This window comes from Acanthisitta chloris, unplaced genomic scaffold, assembly GCF_000695815.1.
Source record: "Acanthisitta chloris isolate BGI_N310 unplaced genomic scaffold, ASM69581v1 scaffold988, whole genome shotgun sequence".
NCBI lineage: Eukaryota > Metazoa > Chordata > Aves > Passeriformes > Acanthisittidae > Acanthisitta > Acanthisitta chloris.
Genome location: NW_008685252.1, coordinates 7,600 through 20,623, shown reverse-complemented (window position 1 = coordinate 20,623; position 13,024 = coordinate 7,600).

Sequence of the window (13,024 nt, the reverse complement as noted above, 5' to 3'; positions counted from 1 at the left end):
CTGCTACTCTGAGACCCAATCAATTCCTTTATGGGGAGGTTTCTAAATCAGAATCACAGCCTGTTACCCTCTCCTGGACTGAGTTCTCGCTCCAGAGTGAACCTTGGGAGCAGCAATTCCCAAAATAAGTGATCCAGAGCCTGTACATCTGTGTGTTTCCATGGAAATGCTTGATGAATAAGTTTTGAACACATGGCAGGATCCCTGCTCACCAGTAAGGCTGAGGAACAGCCACATATTGTCAGTGCCTTTGCCACAAAATACTTTGCCTAATTATATATATTTTTTTTACTTGATATCAACCCAATTAGCTTATGCTGTTTATTTCATCTAATTTTCCTTTTGCTTATATAATGACTGTCATGGTTCCAGGAACAGGGGAGTGAATAGCAGCAATCTCACTTGAGAGCTATTTTTACTCTCTCTGCTTTTCTTCCTGACAAAAATATATACATATTATTAATCTGCACTGCAAAAAAAAAAAAAGAAGAATGTATTTCTGAAGGCTTCCTCCTCTCCCAGGAAAAAATTGTTTGTTTGAACACAACAACCAGGTAGCAATAATGTGCCAATTTAGAGTATTCAGTTCAAAGTATCTCTTTCCATTAGTCTCTTAGGCAAATTCATACAAGACAGGAGTTTTCAGTGACTGGTTACATTTTCCTGCAAAAGACAAGGAGTTTTCCTAAATAAGTCCCTGAATAGTTCTCTTGTGTACTGGCTATGGCTGAATTAGCACATTAAATGTGCCCAGGCCTATACCTTAGCATGGAGGCTAAATGGAGTTCAGCCCACACTGAACTGTTGTTTTCAAAGGAGGTTAGTCTCCTACTCTTAGGAATAATCTCTGTCCCATGCTAACACCTGAAATGTAGCCAGGAATTGTGTGTACTCAGTTCTGCACTGGGGAATTTCCAGGAACTTTACCATATAGGGAGCTGGGAATATTTTATTTTTTAGTAAAGTTGCAACCAGTGTTGTTGTGCTGGACTTGTCTATTCCACAGCAGCTTTGGAAAGGCACAATCCAGTGTTTCCAAGGACATATTTTTATTTAGAGACTGTAGAAAAACATGAAGCCAGTGTCAATATAGACTAAAGCCAACTGTCTCCTGGGCTGCATCCAAAGCACTGTGGGCAGCAGGTGAGAGAGAGGATTGTGTCCTTCTGCTCTGCTCTGGTGAGATCCTGCCTGGAGTGCTGCCTCCAGCCCTGGGGTCCCCAGCACAGGAGGGACATGGACCTATTGGATGATTAGAGGGATGGTGCAGCTCTGTTATGGGGAAAGGCTGAGGGAATTGGGATTGTTCAGCCTGGGGAAAAGAAGCTTTGGGGTGACCTCATTGTGGCCTTCCAGTACCCAAAGGAGCCTATAAGAAAGATGGAGAGATACTATTGACAGTGGCCTGGAGGGACAGGACACAGGGAATGGCTTCACACTGACAGAGGGCAGGGACAGATTGGATATTGGGCAGGAATTGCTCCCTGTGAGGTGCTGAGGCACTGGCACAGGTTGCCCAGAGCAGCTGTGGCTACTCCATCCCTGGGAGTGTTCCAGGCCAGGCTGGATGGGGCTTGGAGCAGCCTGGGCTGGTGGGAGGTGTCCCTGCCCAGGGCAGGGGGTGGAACTAGATGATCTTTCAGGTCCCTTCCAACTCAAACCATTCCATGACTCTATGATTCTATGACCTTCTAGGCTATGAATGTAACATATCACTATAACCCTTAAGCAACATTTTTATCATTAGCTGTGTGATTTTTTGTTGTACTTCAATACTGCTTCAGAGATCTTGTCATGGCCCCGTTCAAATACAAAGCAAAAGGAGTTATTTTAAAGGCATGCTTGTCCCATTTAAGTACTGGTGTCCTATTTTGATTGTATACTAGATTGGAGTTGTAGTATGATCTGCAAAATAATTAGGAGTTTCAACAGCGAATATCGCAAATTACAACTGACCTTTTTGTAACAGAAGCTGATCTAGAGAGTTCAATGAATATTACACTGTAATTTAGTAATTTCATCTCTTGTAACACAGTTGTGAATGTTTTGTATGCAAAGTGGAATGGAACTAGATGATCTTTCAGGTCCCTTCCAACTCAAACCATTCCATGACTCTATGATTCTATGACCTTCTAGGCTATGAATGTAACATATCACTATAACCCTTAAGCAACATTTTTATCATTAGCTGTGTGATTTTTTGTTGTACTTCAATACTGCTTCAGAGATCTTGTCATGGCCCCGTTCAAATACAAAGCAAAAGGAGTTATTTTAAAGGCATGCTTGTCCCATTTAAGTACTGGTGTCCTATTTTGATTGTATACTAGATTGGAGTTGTAGTATGATCTGCAAAATAATTAGGAGTTTCAACAGCGAATATCGCAAATTACAACTGACCTTTTTGTAACAGAAGCTGATCTAGAGAGTTCAATGAATATTACACTGTAATTTAGTAATTTCATCTCTTGTAACACAGTTGTGAATGTTTTGTATGCAAATTCATAGAAAATGCCCTAATTTCAAAACTCATTTATAATCTACAAATTGTTCTCCTGGGCTTTACTGCACATCCTCAAATAGAATCATAGAATCATCAAGGCTGGAAGAGACCTCTAAGATCATCAAGTCCAACCATTAACCTGCCACTGCTGTAACCCCTAAACCCTAAACCAGATCCTTCAGTGCCACATCCAGACACCTCTGAAACACCTCCAGGGATGGTGACTCAACTGCCTCCCTGGGCAACCTATTTTAGTGCCTGACCAGCAACTGTCGAGCAGACACTGTTTTGACTGTGATTCCTGCATGCATGAAGGTCATTCCCCACTTTCCTGACAGGATGAGGGCAACTTTGAAGTTATGAAGGTGTTGTACACCTGTATGATCCATGTTGGCTTTGGTGAAGAGTCTTCAGTCTTCACCTCTCATTTGCTGTGCTCACAGACCTCCCTGACACCCATCTGTGGAGTATCTGGCAGTACCAGGTGACTATTTTTGTTCCCTGCTGCTTCTGTGAGGTTGTTTGGCTTTGACACCAGGAGAAGGAGGCACAAGACATTTCCTGTAATGTTCAACACTCTGCTCTGTGTCTGGATCTTTGGTAGGAGCTGCAGTGACAGGACAGGGGGAAATGGGTACAAACTGAGAGGGGGAAATTGAGATTAGATCTCAGGCAGAAGTTTTCCCTGTGAGGGTGGTGAGACACTGGCCCAGGTTGCCCAGGGAGGCTGTGGCTGCCCCAACCCTGGCAGTGTTCCCAACCAGGTTGGCTGAGCCTTGAACAACCTGCTCTGGTGGGAGGTGTCCCTGCCCAGGGCAGGGGTTGGGGCTGGGGCTGAATGGTCTCTAAGCTCCATTCCAACTCCTAAAATTCTATGATTCTATGGATCTTTCTATTCTCTTCTTGCTTGTGCTGCAAGGAGAAGTCAGAGAGGGGGAGCAGACAGGCAGGTTTTGAAATGCTTTGCCTGATCTCTGGCTGGTTTTCCTCACCATTTCAGAGCTTTGCAAAATCTTGTGTGTGATGAGCGTGGAGGGCACAGGGACAGATATTCCTGGAATAAAGGGGATTTGTCTGTTGGATGAACTCAGCCTGTATCAGTCTCAGTGAGATCATGCAATCCGTGCTGTGAGGCACTGTGTGTTACCACCAGATATGAGGAGAAAGTGTCTTGTTTACAGGAAAGAAGTGGAGGCTTTTATGATCAGCTAACCACTGTAAGCAGTCATTATCCCAGAGCACACAGTTTTCCCTGAAAAAAAGAAAGGATCTGGTCCTGCACTGTTGAAATCAATACAAGATTGTCTATTCACTCAGCAAGGAGCATTGTCTAGTCCTCCTTTTGCAACGCTGAAACGTTCAATAAACACTGACTTGGCAAATCTCAAGAACCTAATGACTTATTTGCAGCCATAGAACCATAACTATAATTGCAGAGAGAGCATGTATGTGATTCAGGTTTATTCCTTTCACTAGAAAAGACATGCAATGGGGTATATTTGTGATTAGAAAGGAGGCTGTAAGGATGATACCTTGGTTTTTCACAATATCTGCTCGAGCATTGCTTTTTAATCCAACTAGATAAAAATAACATTCTACTATTTTCATTTCTTTTAAGCCTGTACAGCTGCAAGAAATCAGTCTGAGTAAGGCTTTGCCTCTATGCAGTACAAACATTTCCATTCATTTCTGATTCTTGGCCCTTTTCTTTTGGAGGAAAAATGAAGCTGATAATGCAAATTTCAAAAAACACAACTCTGTTTTTGGGAGTCATTTGACCTTGTAGTTTTTGTCTTGGATTAGAACCAATTTAGTTACAGAATTTACCACTAAAGGCTCCAGAATGCTGTTTTTAACATCTACTTTGCTAAATTTGTCTTCATTTGAGTACAGGGAAGCCAAATAGCCTCGGCTTGGTAATGTATCTGGGGCAGTGGGAAAAGGCTGCATGTTCTGAACCTGCAAAGCTGTGTGGAGAGAGTTAATTATTAAGTCTTCTGCCTTTCATTAGGCTTTGGATCCCAAATTAGAGTACAAAACTTGTTTACTACCTGAAGTCTGAGTGCTTGGAGTCAGTGTTGGTTCAGAGCCATCTCTAGTGCAAATACCTGGCAGAGAAAACAGATTTCTGGAGTAAGGAGAATTTGCTCTTACATATCTCTCCTGCCTCATTAGTCTTTTCCCAGATTTTTGGCTTCCAGAAGAGCTTGAGGTAGATGTTCAGAGAGACTCTACATGGATTGACCTGTTAACCTACCTGCTGGCTATTGACCCCTTGGCATATCTGATGTCTGGGACCAAAGTCCAGGAGGTGTTCTGGGCCCCCAGTTCAGTACAGACTAGCTGCTATTTTATTTGTGCAAAGTCAGCATTTCTGTATGGGCTATTGCTGATATTACACGTGTGTTCTGCCTTGTGCCATGGTCTCATTCATCCTCCTGGATGGTACCAGTAATCTCTGTCACAAGCTGTACCTTAAATTTACAACTCCTTAGCCTTTATGGCAGATGGTCTATCTATCATCCTTGTCTAGTGCTCATGGTGGTGAGGAACTGGCACAGGTTGCCCAGAGCAGCTGTGGCTGCTCCATCCCTGGGAGTGTTCCAGGCCAGGCTGGATGGGGCTTGGAGCAGCCTGGGCTGGTGGGAGGTGCCCCTGCATGGCAGGGAGTGGAATCAGATGATCTTTAAGGTCCTTTCTAACCTGGTCCATTCTATGATTTTAAGATTCTATGATACAATGATTCATGCTTGACCTCCCTACTTGAGTTCCCTTGCTCTTACCAGAAAGGCAAAAGCAAAGATGATTTCACATGGAACAGGTAATAAATGGCAAAGTCTGAGAATGACAAACCAGTAGAGCCACAAAAAGGAGACAAATAGGTGTCCTGTGCAATGTCACAGTATGTTGAAGGGTTGGAACTAGATATTTTTTAAGGTCCCTTCCAACCCAAACCATTCTATGATTCTATAGTGTTCTAGCCCTATCCATGACCTATCCACAGTCTCCTCAGGGCAGTGTTTCTTCTGGGAAGGTGAAAAAGCTAGAAAAGATGGATTTTTTTTGCACTTGGAAAATGCACTGTTGTCACTGCTGCTGCCAGCAGTGGAGCAAGGTCAGTGGCAGAGACAGCCCAGGTGTCCCTCCCTGAGTCATGCCACCTGGCAACGCCAGCCCTTGGCTCCTGCCTAGTATTTCCATGTGCAAAACTACTGCCAAGTGCTGTAGTAGGAAGAATAGAGATCATTAATGATTCACAGTGCTGACAGGCCCTAACAGCTGCAAATCCTGGGCACATGTTTTCCTTCTGAGGCCCCTGCGTCAGCTCCGTGTCTCCCTGAGTTGCTGTAACATGTCATTGTCTGATGTGGCCCCTCAGAGATTGCTTTTTCCACTTCCTCAACTCCAGCTACCTCTGCCAGTTACTATCATGTGTGCTAATGCCAAAATGTTTGTCACTTACAAGGTTTCTTCAGAGATTTACTAAGGTCTCAGATATTCTTCTCTGTGGGGTGTACCAGGAAAAGGAGAAAGCACGAAGGAAGTGTACTGACCTGAGTGTTAGCAGGTTTAAATTGTGTTTACATGCTTCAAATGCTAGAAATAATAAGGAAATAAGTCTAAAACATGCTTTAAAATCAGAAAATATTTTGGGTCATAAAGGTCTCTTGACCAACACCCTGCTCAACACAGGAACAACTTCCATGTGGTGCCCAGGGAGGTGGTGGAGTCACCATCCCTGGAGGTGTTCAAGGAATGACTGGATGTGGCACTCAGTGCTCTGGTCTAGTTGACAAGTTGGTGATGGGTCAGAGATTGAACTTGATGGTATTGGAGGTTTTTTCCAACCTAAATGATTCTGGGATTCTGTGAAAGTTGGATCACTTGCTCAGGTCCAAGGATGGGAGTTTCCACAGCCTCTCTGGGCCCTGTCCCAGCACTGCACCTCTCACATTATGGATTTCTTTTTCTTTTTGTTTGCATCCCATTGGAATTCCCCTCACTGCATCTTGTGTCCCTTTCTCCTTGTTTTTCCCTGTGCAGCTCTGAGAAGACTATGACTTCATCTTCTCTGCACCTTCTTTTTTTTGAATCTGAGCTATTGATTTACAGCTCAGCCTTCCAGAGAAGTTCCATGAGGGATAGTTAAATCTTGGTTTCTCCAAGTATTATCTGTACTGATTACATGGAAAGAGTATTCTTAAGTTTTATGAGAAGAGCTGGGGAGATTCAATCCCTCTTCCCATTAATTTTTTTTCCCATTAAAATTTTCCCTGCTGAAAACAAAAAATCATCTGATCATCTGAGCAGAGATAATTCTGACTCCTTGAATTCTGCACCTGTTATATCACTGATATCTGGGGAGTTCTCCTGGTTGGTTCTGGAAGCTGAAATGTAAATAGGAGCTTGACTGACGTGTCCAATGCTGAGTGTCTGTACTGCTGAATGTTGGCAAACTACCTGTTTTGGCTTAGGCCCATGTCAGTTAGTGCTCTGAGACAATACCTGGGGATGGTCTGGGAGACAGAATGTGCCAGGGATTGCTCCCATTAGACAGCACGGATGGGATTGCATCAGGTTTGGCTTTTTTCACTCTCATCTGCCAACACTGTTCCATCAGACATCCTCCCTGTGAGTGGAAGGTGAGGGACAGGCAGTGATGTCTTCTCTCTGGCAACCAGAGACAGGACACGAGGCAATGGCCTGAGGTTGGGTCAGGGGAGGGTTAGGATGGATGTGAGGGAAAGGTTCTTCCCCCAGAGGTGTTTGGGCACTGAACAGCTCCCCAGGGCAGTGGGCACAGCCCCAAGGCTGACAGAGCTCCAGGACAGTTTGGCCAATGATCTCAGGCACAGGGTGCATTGTTGAGGTGTCCTGGGCAGGGTCAGGAGTTGGACTAGATGATCCTTGTGGGTTCTTTCCAACTCAGGGTACTCTGTGATCTCCACAGGATCTTGTGCCACATCTCTGTCAAGCAACAGATAATCTTGGTCTGCTACATAGATCTCATATGGTAATGTAATTACAACATAATTGTGATTACAGCTACTTTGAAGTGGAAAAAAAAGATCACTGTAAATATACTAATTATGCCTTAAACCCAAGAGCCATAAAGTCCACGCAAGACTCTGAGCCAAGTTCTCTGCAGCATGGCATGGACATACTGTACCACTTGCTCTGAAGGTTGCAGAACAATTCCTGGTCTGGTTTTAGGGGGCACTGTAGATGTAAGTACTTGGTGATGGGATTAGTGCATGTTCCAGCATGTGAAAAGCTTAGACTTCAAGGCAGGCAACGGCTTCCCTAGTCAAAGTCTGTCTGTCCAGTCAGACCACTAGAAAAGAGAGAAATAGACCCTCACAGAAGGAATTGTCACCACTTTTCCCACTTTCGTGTTGGATAGTCAGCCTTTCTCTCTCCTTGCTGTTTTCTATCCCAGCTCTATTCCTGTCCTTTTTTCCCTCCACTTCCTGAAGTAAGGGTGTCTTTACCTGAATCTTGAGATAGCCAAATACAATATTTTCCTGCACTGCTGAACAACCTTGAGGCAGCCTTGTGCCTGAATATTCATAGGGTTCCTTGGGCAGGTGCTGGAACCATCCTGAGTGCTGCACCAACTCTGACAGCTTCTTTGCTTTGATCAATGAACTATCATAAATACAAGGCATAGGAAAGATGGAGAGGATTATTTTTGTCAGAAGGGAAGGACTTGCTTCAATCAATATGCTGTACCAGTCAACTGAAGCCAAGAACTTCTGCAATGATGTAACCCTGCACAATCCAAGCACAACAGCTTCTAGCACTTTCCTACAGAAATGAGCAGAAGACTCTATGTCATGATAAAGACCTTGGATTTGATCAGTTCAGGGTTAGGGGAGCTGAGATGAGTTTGAGAGTGTTTTGTTTTCCTTTGGAAAACATCGTTTACACTGAACAAGATTTGCCTAGGTCAGGATGATGGTTCACTGGGGAAATTACCTGGCATTGGTGCTCTGGGTGGTGTGTGTGTGTGTGCTATGATGCAAAGTAGGAAACACACACTGCTGACTGCTACTTTGCAGCTGTTTTTCCCCACCAGCATCTTCCTAAGGAAGCAAAGCTTTGGGAGAGAGGCTCAGATGCCATTGGTAAACACAAGGTGTTTGAGCTTGAAAGGTCTGTCACTCGCTATGTGCTTTTGCAAAAAATATGGACTAGGGAGAACAGAATGACTTTGAAGCACAAATATGTGATTCCTCCTACCCCCAGTTCTTGAAAGAAGATGAAAAAAATGTCACAAAGGTTCTCCCTTAAATGATATTCTTTTCCTCCCTCAGTTTACATCCACAGAGGCTGCCCCCAGGTCACAGACATTGTTTAAGAATATTGGGTTTCTCTCTGCTATTACTGATGCACAAAGCTACAGAAGGGGCTGAAAAGACTGGAAAAATAGAAACAGCCAAGAATTATAATGATTTTTTTTAATCTGGTAATGGAGATTTCTTTCTTGACAACTTTCTTGCAGTCAAAGGAGGATTGTAATGGCTTTTGCTTCTGGGCACTGTATTTTAGGAGAGCAAGGTGCTCCTCCTTTGCAAAATTCAGGAAGGATTTTAATTTCACATTTTTACACACTTGAGAAGGAAAATTACTAAAATGTCTCTCAGAGATGCTGTGGAAATATTTCTGTGATTGCTGCTGTCTCTTGTGTTGGCGATTGGTAAATGTGCAGTTTTCTGTTGGCTGAGGTGATAAGATACAAAAGCAAACTCAGGCATAGATTCATAGTATGTTAAGGGTTTGGAGTGGAGCTTAGAGATCATCCACTGCCAACCCCCTGCCCTGGGCAGGGACACCTCCCACCAGAGCAGGTTGCTCAAGGCTCAGCCACCCTGGCTGTGAACACTGCCAGGGTTGGGGCAGCCACAGCCTCCCTGGGCAACCTGGGCCAGTGTCTTACCACCCTCACAGGGAAAACTTCTGCCTAAGATCTAAATTTTCCTCTTTCAATTTCTCTCCATTGCTCCTTGTCCTGTCCCTGCAGCTCCTAACACAGATCCCTCTGCAGCTTCCCTGGAGCCCCTTCAGCTCCTGCAGGTTGCTCTGAGGTCTCCACACAACCTTCTCTTCTCCAGGCAAAAATCAGGTGTCCAAACTGCCTCACAAACAGCAGTCTCAGGGTAACCAGGCAGTTACCTCTCTTAAAATTCCTTCATTTATCTGACCATCTCTCATGTTCTCTCCATCCTCCTTCTCTTCGATTTCTGCAGGTGATCCCAGGATTCTAGCTGCTTTCTTTAAGCTCAATAATTAGGCCATCACTACCTTCATCCCCTTTCCCTGCCAAAAGAAGTCAGAGAGAAATATAAAGACCTAGTTTCTTGTTACTGATTTCCCATTTCTACTTTGTGCAGTTTATAGACTGCAGAGAAAAAATAACTGAGAAATAAGGCTGGAAGTGACATTTAAAAAGACATTTAGAAAAAGAAGGTTTAAAAACTCTCCATAATTTCAGCTGGGTCAATGTTTTGTTTCAGGCTGTGGTATTTTGATAACCTGGAAATGTATTAGAACAGAACTCCAGTCATGTTTCCTGAGGAAACAAGCCTTATCCATCACTCTGTGTGGCCTCCTCACAATCACTTTTGAAGCTTTGGCTGGTACTTAGGCTTTTAGATTTGTTGCAGATCTTCAGATGGATTCTACAATTGGGCATGGCAACATTTGTCAGTGTGTGGAGCTGTCAGAAATACTAAATCCCTACCAATATAATGCAAACAGATTGAGTTAACCACACTGTCCTGGGCTGCATCCCAAGGAGTGTGGGCAGCAGGTGAGGGAGGTGATTCTTTCCCTCTGCTCTGCTCTGGTGAGACCCACCTGGAGTGCTGCACACAGTTCTGGTGTCCTCAACAGCAGAAGGACATGGAACTGTTGGAGCAAGGCCAGAGGAGGCCTCAAAGCTGCTCAGAGGGTTGGAGCAGCTTCCCTAGGAGAGAGTTGGGGCTGTTCAGCCTGGAGAAGAGAAGGTTGTCTGGACACCTCAGAGGAACCTGCAGGAGCTGAAGGGGCTCCAGGGAAGCTGCAGAGGGATCTGTGTTAGGAGCTGCAGGGACAGGACAAGGAGCAATGGGGAGAAATTGAAAAAGGGAAATTTAGATTTTAAGCAGAAGTTTTCCCTGTGAGTGTGGTGAGACACTGTCCCAGGTTGCCCAGGGAGGCTGTGGCTGCCCCAACCCTGGCAGTGTTCACAGCCAGGTTGGATGAGCCTTGAGCAACCTGCTCTGGTGGGAGGTGTCCCTGCCCAGGGCAGGGGCTGGGGCTGGATGATCTCTAAGCTCCATTCCAACCTCTCAATACACTATACACCACACACACCATCAGGTGCAGCTGCCAAGGAATCTCTCTAAGAGGAAGCTACAAGAACTGTTTCCTTTTCATGAGTGCTGCTGCTCCCATTGCTGCACATAAATATTGTTTCAAATAACTCTTTCACTCAGTGTCCCTGTGAAGTAGCTTCAAAAAAAGCTTCTTCTGCTTTGAGTGGAGCCTGAAGGGTTGTGTGCTTTTATTTCCCAGGCAGTAAGAGTGCAGCCACTGGCTGTATCTGCCTGATGCTCTGATTCAATAGTGGAACTTCCACGTTCAACAACAGGTTAGTTTAGGTCAGACTTTGTAGTTTTGTCTACAAAGCAATTAGAGTGCAAGAAAATAAAACTGACTCAATCATGCCTTTTTTTATTATAGCTAAATTGTTTCCTTGAACAAAATATTGAATCAGCAGCTGTTTGCTTTCAATCCACATTTTTTGCTTATCTTTGTTTCATCTCAATAAAAAACCTTTCTGCAATGAGCATCAGCTCCACAGGTCTGATTCCATAAGAATTTGCTAGATGTTTTCAGGCATGTACAAGACCCAGAATGACTGGAAATAAAAATTAAAACCAGAAAAAAAATCTTTACATGTTAAGAAATAGCAACATTTTGTCTGGGAATGAGCAATTTGGTGATGCCTAAACCACCATTTATTGTGTTGTTTCACTTAAACTGCATAATAAAGTCTATAAATTTGTTTGAAAAAATCGAAGGAGTTGCTATGAAATTGCTATAATTGTTGTAATTGCTGATATCTTTTTTTAATACAGCTATAGGCAGCAAAAGGGAATTGTAAGCACTGAAATAACTTGTAAATTGGTTTTTGTAAATGGGTGATGATCAGTCACAGGTTGGATATGATGATCACAGAGGTCCTTTCCAACCTAAATGATTCTGTGATTCTATGATTTGGCCAACAGGCTTTTCTAGAGTATTTAATGATGGAAAAGATTTCATTTCTGGCTTTTTAAAAGGTGGAATTTTGGCTGTGGAATACTGAAGTCTAAGGGCTTTTAGCAAGAGGCACCAATTTCCTCTCTAAAAACAAGGTAATATGAGAAATAACTGGAATATTACAGAAAGACCAGAAAGACCTGGCAGTGCTGGACTCATCCTAGATTGCCACATCCAGTTTCTGCAGATCTCTTAAGGAATCTTTAAGGTCCCTTCCAACCTAAACCATTGATTCTATGATTCTACGAACCAAAAAGGTCTATTCAATCCACATCAACAGGTCCCTCAAGAGCTGAACTGGTGAATCCTAACTGGAATATTACAGAAAGACCAGAAAGACCTGGCAGTGCTGGACTCATCCTAGATTGCCACATCCAGTTTCTGCAGATCTCTTAAGGAATCTTTAAGGTCCCTTCCAACCTAAACCATTGATTCTATGATTCTACGAACCAAAAAGGTCTATTCAATCCACATCAACAGGTCCCTCAAGAGCTGAACTGGTGAATCCTGAATATGGTTTAGGGGTTACAGCAGTGACAGGTTAATGACTTGATGAGATGATCTTAGAGGTCTCCTCCAACCTTCATGATTCTATGATCCTCATTTCTCCATGCACTTCCTAGACCTTCCCAATGAGCCTGACAATCTTGATGGCATTTGATTCTGGGTGGCTGAAGATAGAGTTTAATACAAAAATAAGATACTATTATGGATTTAAACTTTCTTTCTACAGTAGATGTATGAATCTCACCAGAACAGGCTGCACTGGAGTTATGTTTTTTAAATAATTGACATTTTTGATGGTACATTAGCCTTCAGCTGGCAAAACCCATCTAGGTTTATTGGAGCTAGCAAAGCTCAGCATGGGCACCAGTATTTCAAAGCTTTCAGAGCCTTTAGATGTTTTGAGAGAAGAATTGTTTCTGCTTTTTCCATCTCTCCTGACTTGTGTAGGGAGAGGCTCAGCCTCTGAAATGTGTGAGCTGTCTATCAGGGCTGTGGTCACAGACAATACACACTGCTCTTGTTAGAGCTGCTATGTGAAACAATGAATATGCTGCAAGAAAATGTGGATTCTATGTCTTTTTTTAGTCAGGTACATGTAGTCAGACTCATTGAAAGAAAGAGCTGATAAAGGAGATGACCTTTTAAAGAGAAAAACTGTGCAGTAAACAAAAGTATTGAGCCTGCAGAGGAGAGCTTTTGATAAATGAA